General features: G+C 37.8%; 1 protein-coding gene across 1 annotated transcript in view; it reads left to right on the top strand.

The window, feature by feature from the left end:
* LOC122346577 (phospholipid-transporting ATPase VA-like) overlaps positions 1 to 23,329 on the top strand; it is a 248,915-nt gene that overhangs the window by 40,488 nt on the left and 185,098 nt on the right.

Below are 23,329 nucleotides of genomic sequence, written 5' to 3' on the forward strand. Positions count from 1 at the left end.
AACAACATTTCTATGATGCTTTCTACCTGTTACGCTCATTTATTCAAATTTGCAATGTTAGCTTTAAAAAAAGTGTTATTATATATTCACATTATTTTATGAAAGATATAGGTTGGTACTACGAGATAAATATATATTTTTAGATGTATAAAGTTTAGTTTTTGAGAGAGAGGCCAACATATGCAAACTGGATGGCTTTATGATTAATGACTGACTTTTTTTATTTTTGTTTTCTTCTTTTGTTTTTTTGTTTTTTTTAAACATCTCAAAAGTGGAGGAGGTTTGTATCTCGATGCAGAGGCAGTCCAGAGGATATTCCTTTATCTGTTTATTTGAACCTGGATGTTCTGGTGCACTTTAAAGAACTTCCTGTCCTGTACCATTAGACACTGCTGATAGCACTACACGCGTGATTTCCCATCCCAGAACAAAAAAATCATCTAGCCCTTCAGAGTCAGTAGCTGGCAGGAATTTTGGTAACGCTTTACGAAAGTGTACATGAAGTCCTAAACGACACAAAGTACATGAACTAATCAAGAATTAATAATGTGCGAGAGGAGTCAGCAACAAAAACTACTTTTACATCATGCTAGTGTGAACATTTGTTGTGACTCACGCTCACTTAAAATCAAACGATTTCTATTACAAAGAATGTGATGTGGCAAACCTGCTCTGACTTTCATTAAACGTGGCATGATTGTAATGCCTGAATAACATCTGCTTCACATCTACCGCTTTAAGAACATTATTGGATAATCACACTTATCATTTAAATGAATAACTCTATTTATAATCTAATTGGGGCTTTTTTTGTTACTTCTGAATTCTTTTAATCATACAGCTAATCGAATGCCTTAACTATCAAACATGTATTTAAAGTGGCCATTATTCACATGATTCCAGCTATATCTCATGCTACGCTTTAATTGGTTCTTGATTAGTTCGGTGAGTTCATTCTCATTAGTTAAAATCTATTTGTTCAAGTAATAATGCATGATTTATGTACCCTATTTGTAAAGTATTGGTGGAATTCCTTAAATATTCGGTGGAATTGTTGTTAGATCCCCTGACGATCTTAATTAGTGCTGAGCAAGAGATGCACTCTACACTTGTTGATGCTGTCTGAAGGACTATGCATGATTTGCTTGTACTTATTGTGTTCCATTATTGAAGCTCTTAGACATCTCGCCAGAGTAAAATGTCATCTCACAAATCTCACACCATCATCAATACTGGCTTACTAGAGTCAACTGTACTCCATTGAGCTATTCATGCATATAGGAATGCTTCTATGGCAGGTTCCTGCCTCAAGTATTTGACTTTTTCTTTCTTTTGCTGCTGCTTTTGTTTCTAAACACGTTCCTGCAGGATAGGATTTTACTTTTGCTTTTTTATATATATATGTGTGTCTATATATATATATATACATATATATATACATATAGTTCTATTCATCTCAGTCATAGCAAAATGTGCTTTCTTAAGAAATAGAGGTGCAGATGCATCAAGCTAATTTGACAGTTAAGGATAGAAAAGTGCGTAACAGAAAGGTCACTTTCACCATTTGTTTTAGGACGGTTTCCTACCTGATCTGTTGAGATACACAGTATGTGCGCCTTCTGCTATTTGCTATGATTGTATTTTTCTGCTGTTTATGTACGTGATCAAAGACCAAAGATGCAAGAAGCACAGTGCTGGAGCATTTGTACTGTAACCGATCACTTTATTAATTAGCAATTCAGTGGGCTACTCTATTAAAAGGATATTTTGGCCAAAATGACCCTTTTTATTATTTACTTGTTTTTGTATCATTCCAAACCGGTTTGAATTTCATCTGTTTAATACAAAATAATCTCCATGCAATTAAAGTCAATGGACTTTCTACTGTATGCACAATTTTTTTTTTTTTGGTATTCTGTAGAAGTGTGTGCCCATATTGGTTTGGAAATGTTATTGAGGGCGTGAGTAATATTATGATAGAAATGCCATTTTTGGCTGAACTGGGTCACTAAGGTCTTCACCGCTAAGTTTGTATTCTCCAAACCGGCCTATTTTATCGTGACAGGAATCATGCGCATTGTATGTATTAGTGTTCCCCGCTCGCCTCACGATCCCCACAATACATTCATGAAAACCGTCCGCTTCTAAGGGAATCGGATTAGCCTGTGACTTTGACTTCTGGCAGTTTTAAAGCTGTAATATGTGGTAATGAAAGGTTCTGAAGAACACATGGGTGGTTATCCGTTTGTTCCAAGTAAGACAATATTCCACAGTTCCGCAAATGTCAGGGTGGCGCGGCATAGAGTCCCCAGAGAGATGATGCTAAAATAGTTTCTTATGAGATGATTTGTCGCGCTGTGCTCGCTCATAACTCAAGGCGCCTCGCCAATCTGTTCGCTCGGGATCTCATTTTGGGCAGTCGCTATCAAAACCGCTTGATTTATGAACAGCCTTACCAGAGGAGGATTATGAGATCTATTGTGCTCATTACACAACGAATGGTGTGAACAGAATGCGCTCAGACCAAAAAAAAATAGGGGTGTTACAAGTTAGCATCTCGATGGTAGTTTCCTGTCATTCATGAACTAATTCTTTCTATGCGCTGTGTCTGGATACTATAGTAAAACCCTAAATAGTTTAATATAAAGCACACAAGTACTTTGTCCCTCTCGTTTTTCTCTTCTGCAACAGCCCAGGTTCAGCGTTCGCCACTTTTGGAGCACATTATTTTCGTTTCTTCGAAAGTGTAATGTTTATAGCACCCTGAAGCTTTTTTTTTTTTTATTTCCATAGTTTGCCAAAGGCAACGCTTATATGTGCTAAAGAGCTTTAGTGCAAGAAAACAGTTTTATATGATGGAATATATATTATGTGCCTTAACACTGAGATCGATTTGTAGACCGTAGATACATACAGTGAATTTTATAGATGTGCAGTATATGTAAAAGGTATTTGGAGTTATATTAATAAATGAGGTTTGATAAAACAAAACCTTTTGGTTTTTAACAAATTGTGAAATTATGCTGTATTTTTGTTCTCCGACTATATTTGTTTGTTGTTTTAGAATGAATGTGCCAGTACTTGATCCCAGGCTTCAGGTCTGTCAGTTTCTGGCCGAGCATCACATGCTGTAATAGAATCCATTCACAGCTGCATTCCAGAGCCTTTCTCTTAACTTCAGGCAGATCACCAGCGGGAATGCCGCCCTTCAGAGTTGGTCATAGCACACGTGTAATCGCTGGGTGGACTTTTGATACCCAGCATGATTCTTTTTTATCACTGTCAATGCCATGACTGTTTCTGGCTCATTGTACTGTAAATTGGTGTTTGTTGTAGTCACACAAAGGTTCGGTTTGTTCTCTGGCTTGTACACTCGCTTATGTTGCCAGCCCTTCATGAAAAACACCGCTTCGTTTATGGTTCTCTGACATTTTGAGGGGTTTGTTAAATTGTTCGACTGCTTTGTGTTTGTTTCTTGACAAAGAACAATTCTTTATATGAAATGAAATAAATTGTAATAAAATGTTTCGTGTTCGATTTTCTTACTCCACGCTTGAAAGTGTTTGAAACGCTTGGGTCCAGCGTATAGGAAAATACTGTATTAACTGCAGAGATAAAATATCTGTAGTTTTATTATCACTACAGTTTTAGTTTTGTTCATTTTGTCACATTAAAACTAAATGAAAATAATGTTATCCTGGTAAGTAGATTATCTGAAATTAAATAAACTTGTTTTTTAGATAGACGCTATTTCATAGGCCAAATCTTGCTGTTAACAAACTATTAATTACTTCTTCTGTTTGTATTTATTTAACTATTAACTTTGCTTCAATAAACTTTTAATATGCTGCTTATTCATTTATATTTATTAATAGTTAATAAAGTAGTTGCTAAGTTAATGTTTTGGGGTATGTAGAATATAGTCATGCAGAATATGTGCTTTTATGACATCAGCAGCCGATATGTTAGTAATAGGCATGCGCTAATAAGCTCTAGTTGAATAGTGACAACTGGTCCCTTATACTTAGGTGTAAGGCTACTAACTAGTCATGGAAGAAAAGTGCGTAGTAAATGATGATTTCTTATTTTCGTGTGAGCTGAGCTTATTCTTCCCAGCCCTGACTTGGCCTCAAAACACCTCAGAGACTCTTTGTTTTTTTTTCACTGGCATTCCAGCATAGTGTAATTGCTCTTCACAATAGGATCTGCAGGACAGCTTATTGCACATGACAGCTGAGTGGATGATTCACCTCAGGGAACAGCTGGAGACATTTCCTTTGGGTATGATATACACAAACTAGCAGTGGCTGGAAGCATCTGTCAGCTCAAGAAGGTGTGGTCACCAAAGACATGATGCCATTTTAGATTTTTTTTATTTTTTTTATGCTTTTTGTCTGGTGTTATATAATGGCTGAGTTATGACACTTGACGTTCACCCAGCTTTAGGATCTATAGACAAGACACTATATAACTGTTTATAACTTCTGCCCATACCTACATAAAAGTAGAACTGGGTTTTCTGATTGTTTTGTTTTCTGTGGTTTGTTTTGGTTTTGGGTATGTTGATTTGTATTTTATTTTGGGGTATATATTTGCTTCTTTTTTCCTGCTGTAGTTTTTGTTTTGTTTTTGGTTTATTTGTGTTTATTTTTTGTTTATGGTTAGTTTTTTGTTTTCGCTTGTTCATTTTTATTCTCCGATTTTTGCTGAACTAACATTTCCTCTACTTGAAAGGTCAAGATTTGTATTTACTTGGGAGAGAAAACCCCATAGTTTTATCCTTTAAGCGGAGCTGGCAAGGGCTTTAGAACTGAAGATGGAAGATGGATGACATCTGGCCCAGAGTTGCTCTTTCCTGGTCGTTGGGTGGTACATTTAGCATCTGTGGTCCTTCTTCAGGAGACAGAAAGAGGGTTATTAATGAATTTCCTTTAGCACGGGCAGGGAAGGTTGTGCTGATTCTGCCATACTGGAGCTTCCTCCGCCCCATAGCGCTACTGGGGTAAATTACTGGCCGCCTCCTTTGCACTTTTTCAAGATCAACTTCCGTCATCCAGACAAGGAGATAATGGTCTTCCTTGACTTGCTAACGTGGTCTCTTTTCTTCAGAGGTTAGCACAGCACACTAGAGATCTTACCTGTCTTCTTTTCTTTTTCATTCTCTCTTGTGCAATCAGCCTATTTTTGGTGATGAAGTTTGTTTTGCCTCTACACTGCTCCTTATTTGTCCCTCAGAGACCGGCCATCACATAGTTTTCATAAACCCCTAAGGTATATATGTACTGGTTATTATTTCCAGAATAAACCCCAAAGATGATCAGACACTGATGTGAAGCACAGGTGTTCTTAATTGTCCTAAAAGGATTTATTTTGCAATAATAACTGTACTTTTTTTTATAATTCACAACCAAAGAAGATGAGACTTTAAAAGAACTTTTCAATAATAAATCATTAACAAACGTTATACAAATACTTAACAGAATGCGATAATGCTTAAATAGAATGAACTCCATTTCTTTCTGGTGGTTGAATAAAGTTATTTTTGGGGGGTTTTTTTGCACACAAAAATATTCATATAGCCTGAGCCTGCATGTGTCTGTTATTAGAATTTTTCATTTTGGGTGAATCCACGGCTTTAATTTGTATTTTTCAGTCCTTCACAAATTCTTCATGTTAATATATTCACTAACTCAAAACCACAGCCCATAAAGGTCATATATTTTGTCTTTGTCTTAAAATGTACAATTATTATTTATTGATCATTTGAGTTTTTGCAGTACAAACTATATATATATATACATAAATATACTATTTGTAAATCTTTATAAACGCTTATATTAGTCATACAAGTAACAGTCGCTTTAATTGCAAAATGTGTCCCAAAATGACCCAAATTCACCCTTTTACACATCCTTACAAATCATTTATTAATCATGAAGTTTACATAGTATTCTGTCTATTTGAATGTTTATAAATAATCATTTACCTTCTCATTTGACTACTGTAACATTGTTTAGAAAAGGGTGGTTAAGTTGACAAAGCTGACATTATAAGACATAACACTTTGTAATGTAAAACAGACTAAACCATGTTCCCATATAGAAATCAAATGGTCCCCTGCACAGCGACGACCCAGAACTAACCCTGGCCCCTAAGCTATCTGTAGCACAATTTCAATAGCAGCAAAAGTGTTTTGTAATTTTATACACGCTCTGACAATTTATTTGTGCTATGTCAATATTTTGTCTGTCAGAAACCATTTCTGTCTTTAAAATGTTTGCTTTCTTTGCCTCCAAAACTTTTTTTTGACTCTTGACAAAATGCAGCTAAAAGGCAATGAAAAGAAGATAGACGCTCAAGTGTTCTTGTGTTCTGGGAGGTAAATTCAAGGGTTTTCTGTGAAATGCGAGGTTTAAATGCAACGCGATTCATTATTCATCTTTTTTACAGGTGTGAATCTTCAATTCCTTTTATGCAACCTTGTAAAACAAGCTACTGCGGCAGTGTCTTCTTCACAGTTTCCCTTCAGGCTGCCTGTAGGAATAGTTCACTTGGGAGCTTCATATGTAGGGCCCATCCTGAGTTCACGGTCAGAGTTTCACTTTAATAACCTTTACGCGGTGATTTTAGAAAAGTTAATAATCATTTCATGAAATATGAATTAATTGTTGCCATTATTGATTTATTAATAGTACTCAAGTAAGGCAAATCTCCCATTTTTAAGTGCACAGAACCACAGGTCGAAAACCAAGCGTGTACTTACTCTCCAAAAATCAGGCAATGCTAAAATTGTACTATTTTCAGTTTGTAGTTTAACATTTACTTCCAAAAACGTAGGGGAAGGTGCAAAATACATTTCTCACTTATATTTTAGAATCATTTCATGATGGTGTGTGTGTGGTTTTTGAACTGGTGCAATATAATAACTTCTTTTACAGAATAAGTTGCAATGTAGACTCAGACCTTCTTGCTTTTATTTAATGGCCTGCTACTCCAGACTAGTTACTGAGCTGCACTGCACTGTAACTCAAGGGTGTGAGAGTCCCTAAAGAATTGCATTGAAACGTGGGCAGTGAGTATGTTTTAAGCTTAAAATGAGATTGCAATTAGACAAATGAGACAGGGCACCTGCTGGTGACAGCCTGCCTCAGGTATGTAGAAGGGAAGGTCTTATTAAGATCACGACACACGCTGACACTCTCCTAATTGCCTCTTTGTCCCTCACCGCACTCTCTCTCTCTCTCTCTCTCTCTCACTCCTCTCATGTGTAACCATGGCACACTTCCAAAAATTCACTTAATGATCAGAAGAGCTGTTAATATTTTCTAAGCTCTGTCTCGACAACCTTCATTAATGACACCCTCGCTCGCACTCTCTCACCCCTGGGGCGGAGCATGATGGACAGGCTCGTGAATATTCATTAGGTGCACACAGGGCCATTTGGCCTTTAGTGTTTAATGTGCATCCTGCAGCTAGGAGGTCAATGCATCAGGTTGTGTGATAGGTGTTGGACATTCTGGTAAATAATACATGAAAGTAGTATTTGAAAGGATTGTTCTAGCCTTTCTCATAATGTGTGTGTCCTTGCACGTACTTTAATCAAACAGGCTAGCTAAAGACCTCCGTAAATCAGCCAAGGTATCGCCAGCGCTTTTCCAGTAGTCATCCATCAAAGCCTGTGAAATCAGCTTATTGTAAGACTGAGTAACAGACCTAAGGTACAACATTATCTAAACATATCAGGGCTCTGCTAGACTTGTGTAAGTGAGCCTTTGATTAAACAGCAAGGTTTAGTCTCACTGCAGTTTATTCTTATTAAGAACTGAGAATCTGAATTGCCCGGTCTGGACATTGCTAACACTGGCTATTTTCTGCTAATTTTTTTTTTTTTTTTTTTTTCAAATTACTCAGGAACTATATTGATTATGACGTAAAAAGAATTCTCTGAATCAATCCAATAAATCAACAAAAACGATCACCAACTCCTAATCAAATTTTTCAATGTCATTAAATTAAATTATTGATCATCATGAACTCAATTTGTATGAGAATGTACTCAGTACTTTAGCCTATGGGGGCGCTTTAATAAGTGGGTCTATACGGTTTGACTAGGATGTTATCAAGGCTGTTTCACGCCATTGGACTGTTACTGTATCTACAGCATCTGTTTCGCCACCACTGGCAAAACTGCAATTTTTGTAGTCCCTGCTGCTTGTACGCTCTTTTTCGCTTTTTTAAATCAAATATTTATTCTTTTGTAAAGTTGTGCTGAACGCACACTCATTCACTGCAAACTGAATGGCTCATGCCGCGATTGTATCAATGTTTTCAAGGACAAAGCATGCACCAACCGCGCTTTACAATGGAGCGTCATACTTTGGCAGTTGTGACAATCTGTTAATCCTCTCATTTTAGAAAATAGATCATCTTGGTTAGAATTATTGCTCCATTTTTTGCCATGCTTATTATTTTATTTTTATTTTTATTTTTTTAGAAAGACATACACGAAAGTACAGCACTCTTGTTTCAAGGCTATGCAGTGTAGTTACTATGTGAGAATATTTAAGCAGTAACAAAAAAATGTATTGAACTCAAATGTTTTGGGGTTTTTGTGTTAAAAGAAAAGAAATACAAAGTTAGTGTTGAGGAGCAGAAAACTTAAAAGTAGCAGCTGAGTAAAGGAATGCTGGCGTTATAATGCATCAGTGAGATTATAGAGACTCCCAGTGTTCATCTGAGTAATAGCAGAAACACCAGCGTTCTGCAGTTTGATGAAATATGCAAAGGCATCTCTTCACTCTTCGCGTGCACGCTGCATTCAACTATGCTTCAGGATATTCATTCATTTTGTTCTCTATAAATTCAGTTGTAATATAGATCACAGCAGCGGCCAGCAATAATTCATCTGCGTGTGATTTAATATACCATGCAGTTAGTCTGCTTCTTTTTTTGATGAAGATATCCGCCTTTTTGAGCATGTGTATGAGCCGCGTGCTCACATCAGGTTCAGCAGTCCCCACTTCTGTAATATATAACTCAGATCTTGTGATTTCTGTCTTTGATTTAAAGTCTACAGCCTTTCAGCCACAAATACAAAATGACTGAGGCCTAAACCAACGGTGCAGTGAATGTACGACTGGCCCAATGCAATACAATTACAGAATAATGACACTCTCAAGGCCATGTGGGATCTCATGCAGCATCAGCTCGATGAAACCATATACATTATTTAAAAAAGAAAAAAAATCTATTTCAGAGTAGGTATGTTCACCTCAGTGTGCTTAAATGAGATGATAAACAAAAGTCAGACTGTAATGCATTGATAAACATAAATTATTAACAGAGCTGGAACAGTCTGGATTCACAAATCTATTTATCTACTCAATATATGTGGATCTTTGTAGTGTGTTTTTGTGTTGACATTCATCATTTAAAAGTATTAGTGCTGGGCAATGATTAATCTCATCCAAAATGAAAGTTTTTGTGTACATAACTGTTTGTAGACTCACGTGTACTGTATTTAGTTTTTGCATTTATAAATACATACACATGCATGTTTTTTATATATTTACATGTAAAATAAATTATATAAATGTAAATATATACATGTGAACACATGTAAATATGTTCTAAATATATCATATATTCTAAATATGTATTTTAAATATAAATATATTCTATGTGTGTCTTTGTATGTATACGTAATAAATATACACAGTAAACAAAAACTTTTATTTTGCATGTGATCAAAGTTGTGTGAAAAATCATTTTACTTCCCCCCCAAGCCATCTTAGGTGTATATGACTTTCTTTTAGACAAACTAACCTGTACTCCTTCGGGTGGTTATCACAACGTAAATAACTGACTTTAGTTTGTTTTTTTGCATTTTTTATTCAAGTTCCAGCTTTTTGGCTGACCTTTGACCTTAATATTTGAGGCTCAAAAGGTTTCTTACAACAACGGTACGATTCCGCCTTTGAAAAAGGTCTTGTGCTGATCTTAGCAAAGTTGTTTGTCCATTAGGCCTTTGAGAGAGTGACTTTGATGGCTTCCGTCCAAGATGAAAATGAATTGTAAAGACAGAGAGGCTCAGCTGCTGGCTGATTGATGAGTGCTTCTTCGTCGGTGCCATTTAACCACATTCTAAAGCTGATGAGAAGGAAAGCGCTGTAAGACGAGCTATCACCTGCATACCGAAGACTGCTCCTCTCTGCTCCTGCTTCCAGCAACGCCAGCATGAATTAACTTATGATTCGAACTCTTCAGTCTCCTCTGACCTTCGTGTAGAGCATTTATTGACACAAGGAGAAGTAAGGCGACATGAGTAAAGTGCTTCTGTTTCGAGGTTTCGGCAGGGGAAGAGAGGACAGATGTTTCTTAAAGTGTTCTTGCATCATTAGTCATGTTCAGGTATCAAATGTCAATTAAGCCACGCTGAGAACACTATAAAGCACCATTTAGTATCTCGCCGAATGAATTATGATGGTGTCTGCAAGTATATCTGTTCTGAGACGGGATAAAAATGGCTTTCGCTGCAATCACTCAAGCAGATGCTTTCTTAACCGCGGTCATTTCAGAAGAAGCAGCCTCAACCAAAGCGCTTTTCTGGAAGGCTAAATCCATTTAAATACAGCAGAAACACTGAACAAGTTAAAACAGCAAACCTGGAGTTACGTCTTTGCTGTCAAAACGAGACGCAGTGAAGCCTTTGTCAGCAATGCCTGCTTGCTGTAGTTGTTGGAAAACTCCGCAACCTCCGTTGTTTTATTCTGACATTTTTTGTTTGTTTTTCTTGCATTGTGAAAATGTGAACTCATGGAAAAAGAAACTGTTGGTAATGAACTGCTTAAATCCATTTAAGTAGATTTTGCACTGACACAAGACTTCAAGAACTGCTAGGCTAAAACAAATCGCGTTGTGCTGCCCTTGCTATATGTACTGGATATAACGTGACAGCCAGGTAAACTTTTCCCTAACATCAAGACTCTGAAGACATAAGCTCTCGTCCACAGGTTTATTGACGTTGTGAGGAAAGGTGAAACTGAAACATACAAAATGCATAAATCAACCGATATATTCAAATAAACAAACTGAAATCCCTTTTACTATTGCAGGTGTATGAATTAACAACTTTATCTAAATTCTTAAATTATATTTATATAAACTTAGAATGTTCGAGAAACAGTACAAAAACAACCGCAACGACAGACGACAATCGCTTCAACCATAAGCTTCATAAATGTAACACGGTCTTAAAGTAATGCTCAGCAATCGCTAAAAACAGTCAATACATACCCACGATGCTAAAACAGATGCAAGAAGTATGCAATATAACAGTAAGCTTCAAAAAAATGCTACGAAAGCTACTCTCTGCTGAACATGCTCGCTTCCTCGATCACATGGCATAACTCTATACCAAAACCTAAGATTCTTAAAGGACCACGACTCAAATAACGGAAGTGCATAAAGGAAAGTCTCAGATTAAACAATAAACATGTTAAAGATAACAGAACATCTCCCCGCCTGATGTGAGTACACATCACTCAAAAACATTAATGATTATGCATTTACTTTAGAATCTGGTGGAAGTAGAAACACTATCTCTGTAACAGGCCTAAGAAAAGGGACGAGCCTCCTGGTTTGATGACCTTCACTCTCAACTTGACGCACCTTTCCATCTTGACTAGGGAAAGTCTGTGTTACCAGTCCAAGAGGCCATTCATTCCGTGCTGTACTTGGCTATTTTTGAGAAGGACAACACTTCCTGGTACGACATTTGGTTGAACGGACTGCCATTTTTTGCGTGGGTTGTAGAGTTGGTATAAATTGCTTCCTCCATCTGTCCCAGAATGTGTTCGAAAGGTGTTGAACTTGCCGCCACTGGCACTTGTACAGATCTGCAACTCCAAACTCGCCTGCCGGTGCAGCAACAGAGGTCACCTTTTTGAGTGAGAAGAGCTGCAGGGGTGAGCATGAACGACTCATCAGGGTCCGTGAGTCACGGGAACAAGGGGTCTGGCATTGATAATGGCTGCTACCTCTGCCATGAAGGTTACAAGCACCTCGTGGGTAAGTTTGTCTTTCAACTGGAGGAACATGAATCGAGAATTCTTCTTGCTATTCCAATCATTCTTTCCCATGCTCCACCGCAATGGGAAGCATGCGTGATTGAAAGTCCAAGTGCAGCTTTGGTCTGACAGATACCTCTTCACTGTCTTAATGTCAATGTTTGAAGGTATCTTTAAGTCCATACATGCACCAACAAAGTTTGTGCCACGGTCTGAACGAATGTGTTTGATAGGTCCCCGCACAGCAAGAAAAACGCCTACGCTAAGCGCATTGATGAAGCTGGATGTGTCGAGGATTCTATAACTTCAATGTGAACAGCTCCTCACGCTCATACATGTAAAAATTACAGCCCACCTCTTGCTGAGAGAAAACCTCCTCTCGTCCGGACGTGAAGAGACACTCCAAGGGCCAAACACATCCAGTCCAATGTTGGTAAAGGGAGGGTCTGTTGTGAGACGATCTACTGGAAGGTTGGCCATCTTCTGGATGCTGAGGAGCTCTGAGCCGTCTGCAAGTTACACATTGACTTATGATGCTGCTCACCCTACGCTTTCCCACCAACTACCCAAAAGCCGGCTGCGCGGGACAGCTCCTTCTGTAAAGTGGCGGCCTTGATGGTGGATACACTCGCGATAGTGTCTAATGAGCAAAGTAGCAATATGATGCTTGCCTGGAATTATCAAAGGAGTTTTTATATTCTGCTCAAAGCTTGCTCGATGGAGACGACTCCGACCCTAAGAATTCCTTTTTTTAGTGCATCAATGAAAGGATCCAGAGTATAAAGAGGACTACTTTTAGGAATCCTTTCTTGCTTTTGGATACATTTGATCTCTTGACTGTAAACTCTTTCTTGTGCAGCTTGGATTACAATTGCTGAAGCTTTATCAGATTCTCTACATTGAATTCAGCTTTGCAGTAATGCCATCCTTTACAGGAACTGTTTTCCTTCCCAGTTGTCTTGAAATGACGAGCTATGTGAATAAGGCGCAGTGATGGCTCCTGTTAGTGACTTCCAAGAAGAGAATTTGGCAAATCTCTGGGAACCCAGTTGCTTGGATAATGCGGCAGTGCTTAAAGTGTACACTAGAGGACGTACATCTGGGTCTGAACTTGGATCAACAAGGTTGAAAGTGCTTGCAGAAGTACTTGATTCTGGCCTGAGCAGAAATTTGGGTCCACTTAGCCAACTGGTGTTTTTGTAAATGGGCTATGGGTACAAAACGCGCTGCATGATCTGCCGGGTTTTGGTCTGTAGGCACATATTGCCACTGATCTGGATTGAGGACCTTCGGATACGCTTGTACCCGGTTGCTGACATAAACGTGAAAAACGCCTGGTCTCATTACAAAATGTACCCAGAACCACCTTTACTGTCTGAGTAATAGGTTATAGCATCAAGCTGAAGGTCAAGGTCTGCAGAAATTAAGTCTGCTAACTCGACTGCAAGAACTGCTGCACAAAGTTCAAGTCTTGGCACAGTGTGCTCAAGGCGGGCGCAAGTTTGGCTTTTCCCATCACAAACCAATCTGAATATTCCTGCAGCATCTGTGATTTTTAGATATGTCACAGCAGCGATGGCTTTTGTCGACGCATCCTAAAAAAACACACAACTCCCTTCTGACAGCTGCTGATGGGGATGTCTCAGTATAGGCTCTGGGGATAGAAAGACTGGACAGCTCCAACAAAGAATGTCTCCATAAGGTCCAAATTTCCTCCATCTCTTTTGGCAGAGGAGAATCCCAGTCACCATTCACAGAAGTAAGCTCCTCAAAATAGCCTTGCCTTGGATAGTGACTGGCGCTACAAATCCAAGAGGATCATAGAGACTGTTGATAGTGGACAAGACACCTCGCCGGGTGTACGGTTTTGCCTCCTCACAGACACTGAAGGAGACAGTCGGACTGGAGGTCCTACTTAAGTCCAAGACTACGCTGCATTGGCAGCGTGTCTGCCTCAAAGTTCAGATCTTTAGATCACTAGCATGATCTGCGGATGGAAACGCTCCATGACATCTTTGTTGTTCGCTGCAATCTTATGTAGTCTCAGATTTGATTTTGAGAGAACCTCCTGACTTCTTTTAAGTAAACTGATAGCAGCTTCTACTGTAGGCAGGGACTTCAGGCCATCATCTACGTAGAAGTCGCAAGATCACGCAAACGCTTGACATCAGGGCTCGACACAGAAATCTTCAATCTGAACAGACTGATGTAGACAATGTATAGCCACAGCAGGCGAGGGCTATTACCAAAGACATGGACCTCATGCGATAATCCACAATGTCTTTAGAAATGTCATTATCCTGGAACCAAAGAAAACGTAGGGAAGTTTCTGTCATCTTCCCTTACTAAGAAACAGTAGAACATCTGTTCTATGTCTGCAGTAAAGGCAATGGCTTCTTTCTGAAGCGCATTAGCACTCCTACCAGAGTGTTGTTCAGGTCAGGACCAGTTAAAAGTACATCATTAAGTGATATGCCATTGTGTTGGGCACTAGAGTCAAAACTACTCTGATTTTGTCAGGTTTTCTTCGGATGGTACACTCCGAATGTAGGCAGGTACCATTGTTCTTCCCTCTCACTCAGAGGAGGAGCTAATTCAGCATGGTTGTTTTTAAATATCTTGTCCATGAAGCTCAGGAAGTGTTCTCTCATTACCGGTTTCCTTTCAAGGTTGCGCTTTGAGAGACATAAGACGTTTCAGTGCTTGAGGCCTGTTGTTGGGGAGACGTGGCTGGACTCTAAAGGGTAATGGTGCAACCCAACTACTGTTTAAGTCCTTGTGCAAACCTTCATCCAATATTTTCATGAAAGAGGTGTCTTGAATTGAAGGAGCCACCTGGTTGTCATCTTTGGTTTGCTTGAATACTGTGCATCCCAGGAGGTCAGAATCACAGAATGATTCATCCACCGCATATTTTCGTGTAGTAGTTATTTACTCGGTTGTCTTTGTAGATTTCATAACGTGGAACACATTAGGACATGGATCAAAGAGTGTTGGACGCTTTTGTTCTGTGGTAATTGTGTGGAAGGTTCTGATTATCAGTGGTTTGTGAACATTTCCCAGACACACGTTGTTTCCTGACGATAACCCATCCCAGATCCAACTTCTGTGCATAGGGCAGGTTGTGTGGGCCATTCACCTGTTTACGGACTTTATGAACTCTTAGAATGTCCCGACCTAAGAGAAGCATAATTGGAGCTTGAGGGTCCTGTTCTGGGATAAGATGTGCCATAGACTTTAGATGACCATGGTTGCGAGCCACATCAGGTTGGAATCTCCTCTATTATTAGAATGTCATTGCATTCTATAAGGCTTGGCAATGGAATGCAAACAGTTTCATCCAAAGATTCTACTTCATAGCCACTGGCCCTTCTTCCAACTGCCTCTTTCACTCCTGCACATGTTCTTAATATGTAAGTAAGGAGCACTTGGGCTTTGGTCACTGAACACTTCAAAGAACTGTGACCGAACCAGTGACCTGTTGCTCTGTTCATCCAGAATTGCATATAGTTTCACTGCCTTGTCTCTACGGCCAGCTGGGAATACTTTTAACAAGGCATATTTTAGAGCAAGAACGGTCCATCTGATTTTCTCCGCAGACCTCTCTGTACATTTGCTGGTGACTTGAGATTGAGGTAAGACTTCCTCTCCCTCCCCGCCGTGCTCCATAGCAGGGCCTTCATCTCTCCAGGGTACAGGCCCAGGGTGGAGCGCAGTGTGGTGTCTTTCGCTTTTGCATTCAGAACATTGGACTTTAGTCTTACAGTCTTTTGCAATATGTGATGTCAAACACAGCATTTAAAGCACACATTATTCTCTCTCTTAAAAAGCCTTGCGATCATCAAACGGTTTTTCCCGGAAAATGCGCATTTATTTAGAGGGTGCGTTTTCTATGAATAGGACACTGTTTATCGTAATCATCAGATTTTTTTGAAAGCTCCCTAGCATCATTGGCAACTCTTGAATATACCGCTGTCTTGTGTACAGAAATTTCTCGTTGTTTGTTGGGCCTCCAAGCTGTCTTCTCCATTTTGGGAGTCAAGTCTATTTGAGAGACAAAGTTGAAGCTTGGATCGTTTTCCCAATGCTTGCCTCTTGGGCAAACAAAATCCACAAAGAAGGCAAAGGGGGATAAGGAACACGATTTTGACGCTTGTAGGCTGCGCACCACTGATGCCCATCTCTCTGCAAACGTAAACGGTAGCTTCTGTACTATCGGATTGACACTCTTGCAGTGTCTAAGAAAGCAAGACCTGGCAAGTCTCCTTCTGCCTTAGCTGACTGAAGCTCCATTAACAGATCACCCAATTTTGTCAGTTTAGAATAATCTCTGTTGGTTATTTTAGGAAAGGCATCAATACGCTTGAATAGGGCATCTTCTATTACTCCGTAGAGCCATACGCTTGATCCAGTCTGTCCCATGCCATAGCCAGTCCTGCTTGTGGATGGTTGATGTGTATTGCCCTTATCTGCTCAACATGCTCTGCAGACTCTTTGCCAAGCCACTTTAGAAGGAGATCCATCTCTTCACTAGAAGTCAGGTTTAAATCAGCAGTTGCAGACTGAAAAGAACGCTTCCAGGCTCTGTAATTCTGAGGTTTGTCATTAAACTGCAGTAAACCTGTTGCCACTAGCTCACGACTTTGAGCAAGAAATCTTACAAAGTCATTCATGTTTGAGCTGCAGTTGTTTGAATTTGGGGAAATAGGGTAGGCTGAGGAGTCGGATAACCATTGCTATTTTGCCTAAAACGCTGCAAGGGTGTTGAATTGTTATTCTCAAATCCAGCTTCGCATGAGTTATGAACATACCTGCTTTCATAGGTGCTTGGCTGTTGTGGGAGGTGGTAGCAGGTGGTTGGAAGGCAACACTTGCATGGCGTGAAAGGAAAGGTTTGGCTTCAGGTTTGAGACATGAAGATGGGATGTCGTAATTTGTGATTGGTTCTATTTTAGCTGGGACATGATACAGTTCTGTCTCTTGCACTTCCGCTTGATCAATAATATATTGTTCAGTGCGTTGTTTGGCTTCCAGAGGGGCAGAATTCACACTTAGCACACAACTGTGTTTCTCAGCATTTTCGTCAATAGCAGCTTCAAGCGCCTCTGCTTCGCGACTGCTGCAGCTGCCTCCTTCTTATGCTGTAGCACTTCCATAGATGCCTCCACTCTGGCCTTTTGTAGCTTTAGATTAACTTCCTCTTCGCAAAGGTAAGACGTGCTTTTGCTGCTTCTGCCTTGCTCTTGCCTTAGCTGCTGCAGACCCAGTTGACGATGTACTTGATCGTACTGAAGAGCAGGAAGCATGAGAGCGTGTCTTTATTGAATGGTTATCTGTTGCCATAGCGAAGTTAAGTAGTCTATTTTACCATTAACTGCCAGCTTGCATTGCACAATCCTGTCTTAAGCCAACGTGGTTTCACTGTGCTGCCCTTGCTATATGTACTGGATATAACGTGACAGCCAGGTAAACTTTTCCCTAACATCAAGACTCTGAAGACATAAGCTCCTCGTCCACAGGTTTATTGACGTTGTGAGGAAAGGTGAAACTGAAACATACAAAATGCATAAATCAACCGATATATTCAAATAAACAAACTGAAATCCCTTTTACTATTGCAGTGTGTATGAATTAACAACTTTATCTAAATTCTTAAATTATATTTATATAAACTTAGAATGTTCGAGAAACAGTACAAAAAACAACCGCAACGACAGACGACAATCGGCTTCGAACCATAAGCTTCATAAATGTAACACGGTCTTAAAGTAATGCTCAGCAATCGCTAAAAACAGTCAATACATACCCACGATGCTAAAACAGATGCAAGAAGTATGCAATATAACAGTAAGCTTCAAAAAAATGCTACGAAAGCTACTCTCTGCTGAACATGCTCGCTTCCTCGATCACATGGCATAACTCTATACCGAAACCTAAGATTCTTAAAGGGACCACGACCAAATAACGAAGGCATAAAGGAAAGTCTCAGATTAAACAATAAACATGTTAAAGATAACAGAACACGCGTAGAAACTATTTTAACTCATATGTTGCTAGTAAATGAAAAAAAGAGAAGCAGCAAAACATTTAATTCAATGTGAAATTCTGAGATAGAAAGCCTGAAATTTTATTGTATTATAAAACATATTCCAATACTTTTCACAGCGTAGAATCAAGCAGTTAATCATTTTTTGTGACATCTTTTTAAGTAAAAGCGAGGCAGTAAATTTACATTTGGATGTCAGACTGTAAAGAAAATACAGAAATACAGTCTCCAGCACCCTTTCTCTCCACTCTTTATCATTTCAAAATGATTTCCGAGTCCCGTGATAGCAGCTAGCATTACTCCTAATGCTTCAGTTTATCACCCTGTTAAACAGGCTTGCTGAAAAGGTCACGGGGAGCGAGGCGCTGAGGGGACAGCTATATGACGGATATAACTGACCTTTCTTGCTCTTCCAAAGGTCTGCGGAAACATATTCCTTTATGCATTTTAAACGTGGCGGTAGAGGAAGATTGAGCCCTCAAGGGTACTTTCTAAACGGTCAGTGGGAGTGGGATGTATAAAATGTAATACATAAACATATAATAATATAAGCAATTTAATATAACATTTCTATAATATTTTTGTATATTATATTAGCATTAACTATTATTATTATTATTATCTTTTTTTTACATTTTTCACATATTCCCCAATGATTCAATTCCTGTGTCCTCCCCTATATAAAATAATATAAACCATTATATATATATATATATATATATATATATATACTGTATATATATATATATATATATATATATATGTATATAAGTACTAATATTAGTACTAAACATTAGTAACATATGTTTTGTGGCAGTGGTGTCTAGAATTCATGTTTATTTGCATAACATGACATAATACATAATAATAGTATGTTTTTTCATCTGAAAAATTCTTTAAAATCTTTTCCTGTTTTGTTCCCCATACATCTTTTTTTTATTTCCGTACTTGTTTTTGCAAATACAGTAAGCTGCGCCAATCCGTATAGCCCACTGTTCTGTCCTCAACATATTCTGATATACTGATGGTTAAATCACCTGAACTGTTACCACAGTGTTTTCTTCATTTGCTCGGTCATCACGCTTGCTGCAAATCCAGTTTGTTCTCAGTCTTTTTATGCGTGGGCTCAAGGGTAAAGCTTGGAAGATTGATGCTATTTGCACACATAGGGAGGTAAAGGAGAGAAGCCTCAGACATTGAGAATTCACTTACTGTTTGTTTATTGGTTTGTGGAGCTATAATGTCTCTTTCTCCTTGAAATGAAATCATTCAAGGTATGTAGCATTCATTCCGTGATGTCCTTAAAGATTATATGACTTTTTTTTTCTCCGCAGCTTACAGGATTTTCCTGCAGCATTCCATTTTGTTACGAATTACTTGAAAAATCTAATTCAACAACGTAGTAGCGTGTCATGAATTTTAGACCTCTGTATTTGAAAAGGCTGCAGGAATGAAAATTAAATGAAGGACAGCGCTATGCTTATTTTTTCTTCACTGTGGACATAATAACTGTTTTTCAAAAAGTGTTTTTAAAATGTTAAAATACACGGTCCTTATACTTAAGAAAACGTGAGTCTGATTTCAAAATGAAATAAATTGTGATCACAAATCAGGGCTTCAACAACTCTATCACTTTATGCTCTAAACCCCACCATCAGTAGAAAGGAAACACCTGACCACAGGCCTATATGAGTGTATACTGTCAGTCCCTGTGTTGCCTTCAGAAAGCACATAAAATAGATTGCTTGTGTGTCATGACTGTCTTTTTTACTGGTATAGCTTGTTTATGTTCTGTAGTGAGTGTCCCAAGGCCTTGGCATTTGTTAGTCTCAAAAAAGGGCCTAAAGTGTTCTGGGCCTCCATCATTCTCCCATGGGCTTTCACTTTTTGATGTGGGCCAACGTGGCCCTGGGCTTGTACTAAAAAAAAACAAAACAAAACAGTTCAGCTGGAGTCCTCTCGGAGCCATCAAAGTTATAACTTCAGAAATATATATACATTACCATACAAAAGTTTGAAATCGCGAAGACTCTTTGATTAAATACACTATTAAAAATAAAGGTTTTATCAGTGATGCCATGAAAGAACCATTTTTATTTCCTCAAAAGAACCTTTCTGTAAACTGTCCTTAAAAGAATTTTTTTTTTAAGTATGAAGAACATTTTAAAAAATCTAAAGAACTGGAATGGAAAGGTTCTGTTCTTCATCAAAACCAATTAAAACCTTTACGGTATATATTTAAATGTACAATTTATATATATATATGATATAAATTATAATTTAAATATATAATTTAAATTCAAAATGTTTTTAAAAGTTATTTTAAATTGTAATTGTATTTCACAATATTTAAGTCTTTTACTATATTTTGAATATATTTACTATATTTTACTAGCATTTCAAAACATTTTAAAATTCTTTAAACTGTAGTTATATACAGAGGTGTAAAGTGTACTTTAAAAAAATTGCAATGTTGTGGAGAAAATAGGGAAAATGCAGAGGCAAGGATCTATGTGCAGATATTTCATGGGAAAACTAGAACAAACAAGCAAAATCCAGACAGACAATACATTCAACAACTCACAAAGAACTAAAGAACACTAGGGCTGTGTACATACAGGAGGCTAACAAGCTGAACAAGATCAGATACAAACTGCCTACAAACACCCTGGAGACAGGAAGTGACATAAAAGTCCAAGACAAGGCACAGAAAACGCAACAAAAAAAAGAAAAAGCTGATTTGGGAAGAGAGCAATCGCGCTTTATTTTAACAAAAAAAATATCCTACAAAAAGATATCTTCAGTATAACAGATAAAATTAAATAATGTTAAGCAAAATTAAAAAGTCAGAGTTGCCTTGCACCTGATGTGTTTATTAAAGCCTAATTTCCTTGTTCTCTAATTGTCATAATTTCATTTAAAAGCACCTGTGGTTCAGAACAACTGGCTGGGGTACATTGTTGACAAGTTTAGGGTAAGGTCAAATGCACAAGATATAGTACTTTGTAGCATAAATAAACTGCTGCAGAAAAGCTAAGTGCCGTGGCAAAATGTAATGTGAAACTGTTGAAACCCAGCACTACAAAAAGTGCAGATACTCATTCACAAATGTAGTGAAATAAAGTTAAAGTTTGCTAATATCTCTGATACTCGATTCAACTACAAAGTTTTCTAAAAATACTTAAGTAAAAATCACACTCTGGTTATATATGAAGCTGTGCATGTTTTCTAAACTAAAAACACATTTAAAATCTTTAGTGCAGACATCTCATGCTATTTTCATGCTTATTTGGTGAACATACACAGACTCTGCCTGTTAAAAACATGAATAGTTTCTCCTCTTGTTTTCAATAGAATTGCTGCACGACAGCTGCACGCTTTAGATTAGTTCAGTCTTTCCATCTAATAATGCTTCGGCAGATTTGTAGGAGTGGTGTGATCTCAAACCATGTTGACTTAGGCTAAACAGCTGTCTATATTCATGAGATCCTCATTCTCCACAGCTGCATCATCATAAACAGTCACCTTTTCCATTATTCAATCCCACAAGAGCTTCTTCTGAATTTACAGGATGTCTCTTGTCTCTTTCTAGAAGGAAATTGTGCTTCTTCTTTTTTGTGTGAGATAAGCAAAACACACCGCGGGATGGCGTGTAATCTAACGCATGATGTTTCGTGCATTTTACGGTTCTGAAAGCTTGGGATAAGATTCAGATGTTCAAAGATCGAACCACTTTCCTATGTTGCACTAGGTGCTGACTCTAAAATATTCACTGCAGTTGTGCCAAGCATGTTATTGCTTGTGTCACATGCTTTGCATTTTTTGTTTTTCTTGCATGTCTGAGCCAATTAATAAATCTGCGTTACACTGTTAGGTAACGAACAAAAGTTTAGATCAATAAAGGGTAATCAAGTCTTTACAGCTGCTGCTGCTGTTGCTGCTTCTAAGAGCTGTAAAAGGCTGTGAGATAGGTTCTTGTGACGTGATAGGCTGCCAATATAAGAACAGACCTCAGTGTCTCGGAAACCAATAAATACAGGTAGCTATTTGCTATTCAGTTTGTGCTTCCATTATTCAAGCTGGGACATTCACTGCTATTTTATTACAGTGCATGCGAAGGCAGTGCTGTATTGATATTTTTCAAACATTCAGGTTAGGCTTTTTTCCCTAAACCCCTAAACATATGCATTAAAAAAAAAAATATATATATATATATATATATATATATATATATATATATATATATATATATATATATATATATATATATATATATATATATATATATATATTATTTTTTTCTTTTTTTTTATGCATATGTTTATATCCCATGAATACTTATGCAATGGAATCTTTGCAAAGATGTTAAAGATGTTTTTGCCATACAGTTACAGTATATGGAGTGTAGACTGGTGTGAAAAAAAGTAATTTAAAGCAGTTTAATGTAAGGTAGGCACTGTATATGCACTGGACAAACTGTAATAAATGACTATATGAGCTATAAAGTTTTAAAAATCATTACGTTTATTACGTACGGAAGCACACACTACAACTATAATGATAACAACACAAACGATCAATATTGCTGAAATCACTTTCACAACATTTTTTTCCCCAAAGATGATAAACAACAAATATTTTGGAAGCCAATCAGGATCCACACTTAAATCATCAGACTACATAACAGCAGTTATTACAGAAATATTTTTCCTCATAGTCATCGTTCACGGTTTGAACGCTTCTTTATACTAACAGAATGCTCAACTTTGATATCGTTGCAGTATTTGCACATTGAACTGTGTCTGGCCTGTTATTTAAGTCCCTCAGTAGGTTTGCATGTTTTTAGTGAAACTGTTGAATGAATGATTCAGGAACTCACTAACAAGCATAACATCATACGGATGTTCAGAGAATATTTTCTCTCAACATTATGTAAACCTTCATTAAGTACAAATAACAGAAAGAAAAACTATGGTTTAACTACAAATAAAACAAACCAAAAATATGATAATCATAGTTCATTCATGGTAACCACAAATTAAGCTTCGTTTTGCTGGACTAACCATTGTTTAAACATATTTGTAGTAAAACAAAAAATAATACAATAAAACACCCAGTTGTGTCTGTCATTTTGACTGGCTGTCAGTGGTTTTATCATTCATCAGCTGAAAAATAAAATGACCTGAAAGTGATTCCAACAATATTAAAAATGTAT

This window comes from Puntigrus tetrazona, chromosome 6, assembly GCF_018831695.1.
Source record: "Puntigrus tetrazona isolate hp1 chromosome 6, ASM1883169v1, whole genome shotgun sequence".
NCBI classification, from domain to species: Eukaryota; Metazoa; Chordata; class Actinopteri; order Cypriniformes; family Cyprinidae; genus Puntigrus; species Puntigrus tetrazona.